This window comes from Conger conger, chromosome 13 (genome assembly GCF_963514075.1).
Source record: "Conger conger chromosome 13, fConCon1.1, whole genome shotgun sequence".
NCBI classification, from domain to species: domain Eukaryota; kingdom Metazoa; phylum Chordata; class Actinopteri; order Anguilliformes; family Congridae; genus Conger; species Conger conger.
Window position 1 is genome coordinate 13,528,798 of NC_083772.1, and position 9,528 is coordinate 13,538,325.

Genomic DNA, 9,528 nt, shown 5'->3' on the forward strand with positions numbered 1-9,528 from the left:
AGAGGCAGCATCGGACATGTAAAAGTCATTAAGAGCCAGTCCCAGTGGTAGGAACAACATGGCCACTGCTTTCAGGCATTACTTCATTATCTAAGGCAGCAAGATATTCATCAGTTTGTCATAAAGCCTTCCTATAAATTTCAAATGTTAAATACCAAATAAGTTAGCCAGCCAATTTAATTTCCCACTATCTTATACATTTATACTATCTTATATATATATATATCTTTTTGCTCATTCTGGTTGGCAACAGAATAAACTGATATTAAGTGCTTAAGATAAGATAGCTATAAAATAACTTCTAAAAACTACCATTTGGGTTGTGCAGGACTTAAAACAAAAACAGCACAATATCCTTCAGAAGAAAGAATGCAATACTCAGACCTTTAGTCCTTATCTGTTACTGAATAATAGTCTGGCTGTTAAGAGTGTGGCAAATTAAATAGAAAACACATTTAATCAAACAAAATCTGAAACTGCAATATAATTTCACAAAATACAATAACATCCAAGACTAAATAAATACTGTATATTCTATACAAATATATAGGGTGGCTAAGACTTTTGCACAGTACTGTATATGCACCACTCCACATAAGCATGACTGTTTTGGAAATTACTGAGCTCTTCAGTGTATGTTTAGTTAGTTAGTTAGTTAGTTAGTTGGTTAGTTGGTTGTTAGTTAGTTGGTTGGTTGGTTAAACACAACAGTTCTGGTCTGGTCAGCTAGTTATGCCAACTTCTGCTAGATTGATGGTCAAGCTATGCTCACTGAATGCATACTCTCTGCTTTATTGATCATCACACTTCACAGTAAGCTTCATGAATCGGCATTGACGAATGTAATTGTTAACATGAATTAATGACAAATACATTGATTAAGCATTAAATTTACTTTTTATTATTAAATGCATTTGTTAACTAACTGACGTATCTGTTACATTAATATTCATACATTCGCAAACCATTGGATTAACTTATTGTAATTAGTTAACCATTAACAAATACATTAACTGACTTATTCATCACAATATGAATTGGCAATAACTAATGTCGTTGTTAACATTAATTAATGATGTATAACACATTAGTTCATGCCAGTTCATGGAACCTTATTATTACTTATTTAGGAAATCAAGGCTTCTTTTTTTTTTACCCGACAACAATCTTCAATATGGGATGAGGCAAAAACAGACGAAAGAAAGAAGCAAGGAGGAAACAAACATCAAACAGCACGCTCACATATTCAGAGCTGATTGTCCTTCACACTCGAAACACAGGGCGTCATGTAAGCAGCACTGCCGGGCTTCAAAGTTCCACAAACCATTTGTCAGCACATAAAAGGCAAGCCTTATTCTTATTTTTATTTAGAGAAAGAGAGAGAGAGAGAGAGAGAAACAGATGAGGGATGACGTGAATGTTAATGTTCAGACAGTCAGAGGTATCCCCAGCCCACACCTCCCTCTGCAGCCCACACTGGTCATATTCATGCTAATGGCCCTCGTTAAAACGCAGGCCTGGCCCTGTGTCCTGCTGGGCTGGGACATGGGGTTCAGCTGCATGGGCCAGGTGGGGGGGGAGGGGCAGGGGGGGGGTTTGGGAGAGGGCCTGAGGGTGGGGCTGGGGGGGCAGGGTTGGGGGTTTGGGAGAGGGCCTGAGGGTGGAGCTGGGGGGGCTGGGGGGGGGTTTGGGAGAGGGCCTGAGGGTGGGGGTGGGGGGGCGGGGGGGGGGGTGGGGGGGCAGGGGGGGGGGGGGTTTGGGAGAGGGCCTGAGGGTGGAGCTGGGGGGGCAGGGGAGGGGTTTGGGAGAGGGCCTGAGGGTGGAGCTGGGGGGGCGGGGGGGGGGGGGGTTTGGGAGAGGGCCTGAGGGTGGAGCTGGGGGGGGCAGGGGGGGGTTTGGGAGAGGGCCTGAGGGTGGAGCTGGGGGGGCAGGGGAGGGGTTCGGGAGAGGGCCTGAGGGTGGGGGAGTGCCCGTACACTAGAGGCAGGTGGCAGAGGTCAGAGGGAGTCAAAGCCTCCGGAAGGCGCATCTGGTACATCAGCAGCAGGACACAGCGGAGAGCAGCCCACACACAACCCCGCACGTGCCCTCAGCAGTCCACCCCCCTCCAAGTCGGTTCAAAACGCTGCGCGACCAAACCCAACCGTAGTGTGGTTGTTGCTGTCTAAAGGAAGAGGGACTACAGTTTTTGGGGAGAGGACATTCTGTCAGGCGTGAGCGGGTCACGGGGTGGGGAAGCGGTCCTGAGCGAGGCTGTGAGACGGGGACGGCGTCCTCGAGAAAGCGGTCCTCAGCTCGGCCCGGCGGGGGGGCGCGGTCCGCTCGGAGAGAGAGCGGAAGGGCTCCCATCGCCACGGCGACGCTGTCCGCGGCGGAGCGCTGCCGCCGGTCGATCCGGGGGGCCGCCGGGGCGGGCGGCGGGAGAGCCGAAACCGCGCGGCGGATGACTAATTAGCTCGCCGCACTATATCTGTATCAATCGGCATGAATCACCAGGCAACGTAGCGGGAGCGAGAGAGAGGGAGAGAGGGAGGGAGAGAGAGAGAGGGAGAGGGAGAGGGAGGAGGGAGCCATGGCTGCCATTCTAACGGCGTTGTGCGAGGACACGGATTGAGGATATTTCTGGATGTTTCTCGTTCCCGAGGCGGGGGGAAGGGAAGTCAGGTGTGGGGAGGTGGCGGAGCGTGACGTCACAGGGTGTTAATTTATTCAGAAAAAGGGGGGAGAAGGATAACGAAGGAGGAGGGAGGGAGGGAGGGAGGGAGGGGGGGGGGAGTGGGGGAGTTTGTCAGCGGATCATCTCATCTCCCTTTCCGCCATCGTGCATATTTATATCGCCTCATCTCTCCCTGCTGCAATGGCAGGTAACGGAGAGGGAGAGGGAGAGAATGAAAGAGGAAGAGGGGGAGGAAGGGTGGATAGATAGAGAGGGTAAGGAGGTAGATAAGATGACAGTGCTCGTATCTACAGACGGGGGGGGGGACGGAAACATAGCGCTTGAGAGAAGCCAAAATGCAAAACAAAAACAGGCCAATCAAAGGTTCAAAGGTGAAACACCGTATGAAATGCAGACGAAATACAAATCGAAAAATGAACGCGTCTAATCCCGTCACCTCCCTCCTGACTCCGTCCTTTATGACCGCCACAGCCGCACCTGACGCAAGGGACATCGTCACGTTGCGTTGGTCTCAAAGGACAGGCCTAGATCGTTATCTAGCTCTTGACCTGCGACAACAATAACGGTTGAAAATGCGCTGACCCACAGGTGGCTCAGGATCAGCTCAGGGAGGAACCTCCTGTTCCTGAGGGCTCAGCCGGTATGATATGCTCGTCATCGCTGGGGTGCGTATCCGGGGTGGGCATTTGTGCGTAACTCTCGTCAGCCTTCACCAAACGCGGAAAACAAAACGCCGCTGATGTTCAGTCAGGCTCTTACCGTGCGCAGAGTCACAGGGGGGCTGTCCTAGAAAGACAGACAGGCACGTTACGGTTTTGATTTATATCACAGTTGGTGGAAGTTGATGTAAAACGACGCCTTCTCGAAATATCAATTTAGTGTCTGCAGCATAATTGCGGAATGCATCTATTTTTCCATATTCCAGCTTTCCCACAGAAAGAGAACAGAACAATCATTAATTATTAAAAATTTTATGCCAATAAAATGATAAATCAAATAATTTTAGCAAACATACCTGCAGGGGTTTTTTTTTTTCTCTTTTTAATGAGTTCTCAATATTTTACATCTATAAATGCTTATCTGGACCAAGCAAATCCACATCTGGGAGTTATGAGATAAAATTTATGTTTGCAATTCAATTTTTGTTTACAATTTAAATGCTTTGTATTTTGAAGGACGCTTGAGGAGTCTGCGAAATGGAACTGACAATGAAAATGTAAGCTTTGTCGACATCTACTGGTCTGTGACCACATTACAGTTATTAGCACTTGCGTTAAACAAAATGAAGGGTTGTTTAACAGACATGTTTGGTGGATTAAATTAAAAGGCAAACTTGGACACATACCAGATAAACACTATTGATATACAGAATCCTCAATGAAGAAAATATAGTCATGCTAAGTCAATGGTAAATCCATTGTGAAATTTGAAAATTGAATCAATAAAAAGCGAAAACATGCATTGTCCTTCCATGGTGAGGTGAAACTGTTTTCCACCAGCAAGTAATCATGTAATATGTGTAGTTCACACACACACACACGCGCACGCACACACACATATACATACATACATACATATACACACACACACACACACACACACACACACACCCCCCCGCACACACATACACATACACACACACACAGCAGCTTCCTCTGGCTGGAGTACACCAACTGCGTACTGTCAATCACCCAATAAATTAGTTTCATAAGCCACTGTAGCATACTCAGTCACTTTCATTACAACCAATCCACATTTCAGGTCAATACCACTCACTCGTTCACTTACTCACACGAGCACGCGCAAGCGTAGACAGAGCCTACACACACATACAGACACGCATACACACATACCCGCACCACATAAACATAGGTGCAAATGAAACCTCAATAACATTCTCTAATACAACCGCACATTTTCTGACACAAGCAAGAGCAAACCGTAAAAAGCGAGCACACTCTCATGCACGCACACACATGCGCGCACACACACACGCGCACACGCACACACACACACACACTCCACTCCCCCTCTCCTGCTGAGAACAGCACCGTAGTGCAGGGAGGAAGTAACTTGAGCGAATCTTGCCTCTTGCCTCAGGCCCCAACATCAAGACGCCTCCTGCCGCAGTCAGCCTAAGTGAGTGTGCACGTGTGTCCGCCCAGGGACCTAGACTGCATATGTGTGTGTGTGTGTGTGTGTGTGTGCGTGTGGTTGGGGGGAGGGGAAAGGGGCTTTCCAAAGGCTTTGAGTGCATTTTTCAGTGCGGGTGGTGTTTTCAACTGCACGTGCCTCTTTCACTGAACCTGTCAGGGATGACGGTTTAACTGAAGAAGCGTGTTTATCTTCGTTTGTGTGTGTGTGTGTGTGTGCATGCCTGTGTGCGCCTGTGTATTTATGTAATCGTGTGTGCTTCAGGTGTCTTTTGGGGAACTCAGATCGCTACTACAAGGCCCGGGTGTCATAGAAACGACCTGACAATGTGGTGGAGCAAGCATCCCCAACACCTCACCTCTGTTGTAGAAACCGGGCACTGTGACGCATCCGAAGGTGAACAATGGCGAGGGGGAGAAAAAAAGGGCAGAAAAGATCAGGTTAGGCCCCTAGGCCCCTATACTCATGCCTGCGAGCTCACAACACGCGCATAGCAACCCCGCGGCCCGTCGCTACACAGCGACGGGGGGGGGGGGTCTGGAGTTACAGCTGCCGGTGTCGGCTAACGGCCGGCAGCTTGCGGGCGTGTGGAGGCACGTGGGACCGGGCCAGAGCGCGGTTCCCACCCTCACCCTCTCACCCCGGGGCCCGCCCGGCTCCCCCACCTTTCTCCCTCTTATCTCCCAAATTCAAACCGCCAGAACGCCCTCTGCCCCTGTCCACAAGGGTAAACAAGTACAGCGAAAGTGTTCCTCAACCGTTACGCATAAGGAAAATATTTACATCCGGAATGTTCCGTTACAACTCTAGATCCACGTTATCAATAAAAAGCTTTTGTGATTAGTACAGGCCTTGACTTTCTTTATTTCTGTGGAATATTATTGAAATAACTTTTTACTGTTTCTTTGGGGGAATAAACAGCTCCAGTTTTGCTGTCTCAGGTTATTCTGTTGTTGCCGTCTGCTTTGACACCCTAGTTTTATTATTGAAGGTGTGAGTGTTATCGTTATTATTTATCTGCTTCTTTCAGCATGATGAAAAACAACAACACCCCAGACTCCGTTCTCCGGTTCAGTCATGCAGGTGAGACGCCCCCCCCCCCCCACACCTGCACCTGCCCTATCAGCCGGCCGTGTACCTGTGTGAACGCGGACCGCCCTGCCTTCACACACACAGGCGCGCTGAGGTTAGCGCGTTAGCGCTGCTGGCCATGGGAAGGCAGCGCTATCTCGCTAGCGCATGTGCGTGTCAGCAGTGCTGCTGCAGTACCGTGACATTGCCACAATGTGCTGAAAAGCATTGCTAAAATATTACAGCATGTCAGCCTTATAGAGCAAGCATGGCTGCTGACAGCGTTGTAAACCTTTTTACGCCCAGGATCCTCTTGCCCTGTGAGCAGATATAAATTTGACAGGAAGGAATTGTTCCGCATTGTTTTATTTGCTTGGCTTTGGCAGTCGGCCCAAAAAACAACTAAAATGTAATTCTGCTTTGAAAATTCCCAGGAGTCAATACTCCTGGCATTGCTGTGGGAGAGTTGGGTGGACTGTGGCCATTTTGGCTCCCGGAGTGGAATAAACGGACATTAGGAAGTTCCCTGCTTTGGAGAAACCTCAGAGGGAACCAGGAGGAAGAAAGTAAATTAGAAGATATCAGAAAGACCTGACAACATAGATAAAGGCCTGACAACATGGAACTACAGACTAATATGAGAGAGGCGCGGATTGTCAGAAGTCGATGTCTTAACAATATTTCCAGCCACCACAATATTTCCATTTTTTTCCACTTTTCAAACCGTTGTCTGTGGTGGTCCTGCTCTCTGTCCAAGTGTGAGTATATCTGTGAGTATGTGTGTGTGTGTGTGTGTGTGTGTGCGTGTGAGAGTGTGTGCATGTGTATCTGTGAGTGTGTGTGCCTGAGTGTGTGAGTGTCTGCGAGTGTGTGTGTCTGTGAGAGTATGTGTGTGTCGGTGAGTGTCTGTAAGCATGAGTGTGTGTCAGTGAGTGTACGTGTGTGTGTGTGTGTGTGTGTGCGTAAGTGTGAGTGAGAGTGTGTATAAGTGCGGGTGTGTGTGTCAGTGTATGTGTGAGTGTGTGTGTCTGTAAGTGTGGGTGTGAGTGTGGGTGTCAGTGAGTGTGTGTGAGTGTGTGTGTCTGTAAGTGTGGGTATGAGTGTGTGTCAGTGAGTGTGTGTGAGTGTGTGTGTCTGTAAGTGTGTGTGTGAGTGTGTGTGAGTCTGACAGAAACTCCTGTAGCTGAGTCGTGGAGAGGGGGCTGAGAGGAGGAGAGAGGGATGAAGGTGAACAGAGAGACAGAGACATTACAGGCATTGGGCAGACGTTCTGATCCAGTGCCACGTAAAAAAGTGTGCATGGTTAGAATGAAAGAGGGAGATAGAGCTAGTTGAGAAAGACACGTGGAGATATAATGTGTGTGAGAGTGTGTGTGTGCGTGTGTGTGTCTGTAAGAGTGTGTGTGTGTGTGTGTGTGTGTATGTCTGTGAGCGTGTCTGTGAGTGTGTGTGAGCGTGTGTGAGTTTGTGTGTGTGTGTCTGTGAGTGTCTCTGTGAGTGTGTCTATGAGTATGTGAGTGTGTATGTGTGTGTCTGTAAGAGTGTGTGTGTGTGAGTGTGTGTATGATGTGAGCGTGTCTGTGAGTGTGCGTGAGCGTGTGTCAGTTTGTGTGTGTGTGTCTGCGAGTGTGTGTATGTGAATGTGAGAGTGTGTGTGTGAGTGTAAGAGTGTGTGTGTGAGTGTTTGTGTGTGAGTGTGTCTATGAGTGTGTGAGTGTGTGTGTGTCTGTGAGTGTGTGTGTGTGAGTGTGAGCGTAAGAGTGTGTGTCTGTGAATGCGAGTGTGTGAGTGTGTGTGAGTGTGAGGGTGTGAGTGTGTCGGTTTGTGTGTCTGTGAGTGTGAGCGAGTGTGTGTGTGTCTGTGAGTGTGTGTGTGTGTGTGTGAGAGTGTGTGTGTGAGTGTAAGAGTGTGCGTCTGTGAGAATGTGTGTTTGTGTGTGTGAGTGCGTGTGTGAGTGTAAGAGTGTGTGTGTGTGTTTGTGTGTGAGTGTGTGTCTATGAGTGTGAGCGTGTGAGAGTGTGTGTCTGTGAGTGTGTGTGAGTGTGTGTGTCTGAGAGTGAGAGTGAGAGTGTGAGTGTGAGTGTGAGTGTGAGTGTGAGTGTGAGTGTGAGTGTGAGTGTGTGTGTGTGTGTGTGTGTGTGTGTGTGTGTTGCTGACAGGCTCTGACTGCCTGTAATGACTTATTTATTCAGGGATAATTAGGCAAGCTGAGGGCCGGCGTGGTGATTAATGTGCTTTGTCAGTCCACCGTATAAACATGTCTGCCTTGCGCATGGGCATCGTGGCTCCTGCTGCAAAATACCGCCCCACCTTCTCATCACAAGCCCCCTGCAGACACGCCAGGGCGAGAGCGCCTGCAAAATGCCACCCCACCCGCTCATTACAAACCTGCTGCCAACATGTCAGCACAGTAGCTCCTGCAAAATTCTGCTCCAGCCACTTATCATGAACCCTCTGCAGACCCACCAGGGCTAGAGCCCTTGCAAAATAATGCCCCTGCTGCTCTCTGACACTACTACATTTAGACCAAGTCCACAGCAAAAACGCTTTTCAACACTAACCCCAAAGCCACAAGATGGTGGATCTAACAATGACACTGCCAGGTAACATTCAGCAAAAATAAATAATATCTTCCAAGACACTTGTATTATGTCACAAAAAAATAAAATAATGAACTTTTGTTTCTGCCAGGTCCCAGGAGGTTAAGAGAATGCTCTGTGATAATTTGATTCTGGGTCATCCCAGACTGCAGCACACAGTCACAAACACGAATTATGCCTTATTATTGAGTATGTGATGACAGTTGGAACGGCGTGTGTGACAGCCTGCCTGCTCCTGTAAAACCATCCGTATGTTTATAAACATCTCCCATTCCAGTGTTTATTACCTCCATGCAACAACAGCAACCACAGGCGTATTTCACAGCCAAATTCACTTGCTCAAAAGTTACGCATTTTCAGAAACGTTTCTGATGATGCAGAAGTCTTTAAAAAAAAAGTTAAATGTATAGTAATTCCTGGTGAGTATGATCAAAGTTTTGAATTGAATGAACACTGACCAACTGACTATTGGTACTGTAATTACTGACCTACTTACATACAGACTTGGTCTATTTACCCTGTGTGCTAGAATTAATGTTCATGACTGTACAACTGATTCTACGTGAATTGTATCTTATCCAAGCTGTTCTGCACTTTGTTTTAATGACCTTGTTACATCGCTGTACATCGCAGCTAAATAAAATGTAACGGAATGTAATGTAAATATATCCAACTTCAGCTATTCAGACTTAGTCTTAGGAAGGATCACCCAATAATGACATTATTATTAGGAATACTACCATCTAATTGGACAAGTGAACACTAGTTTAGTTGTATTTGCGTTGTATTAACATCGTATCAACATTGTTTCCACTCAAAGGAGAAGAACCCTCTGACCATGAGGCTAGCCTGCCCCTATTAAAAGTAAAACGAGCCGACTGCAGAAAGAGGGCAGAGGCGCTGGGTGCCGTATTGGGTTAAGGTACCCGGTTGTGGGTTAAGGCACCCGGTTGTGGGGGAAGGACGATCCCCACCATACCCAGAGCAGTAGCCCAAGGCGCAGTTGGCACCGTGGACGGCTAAACT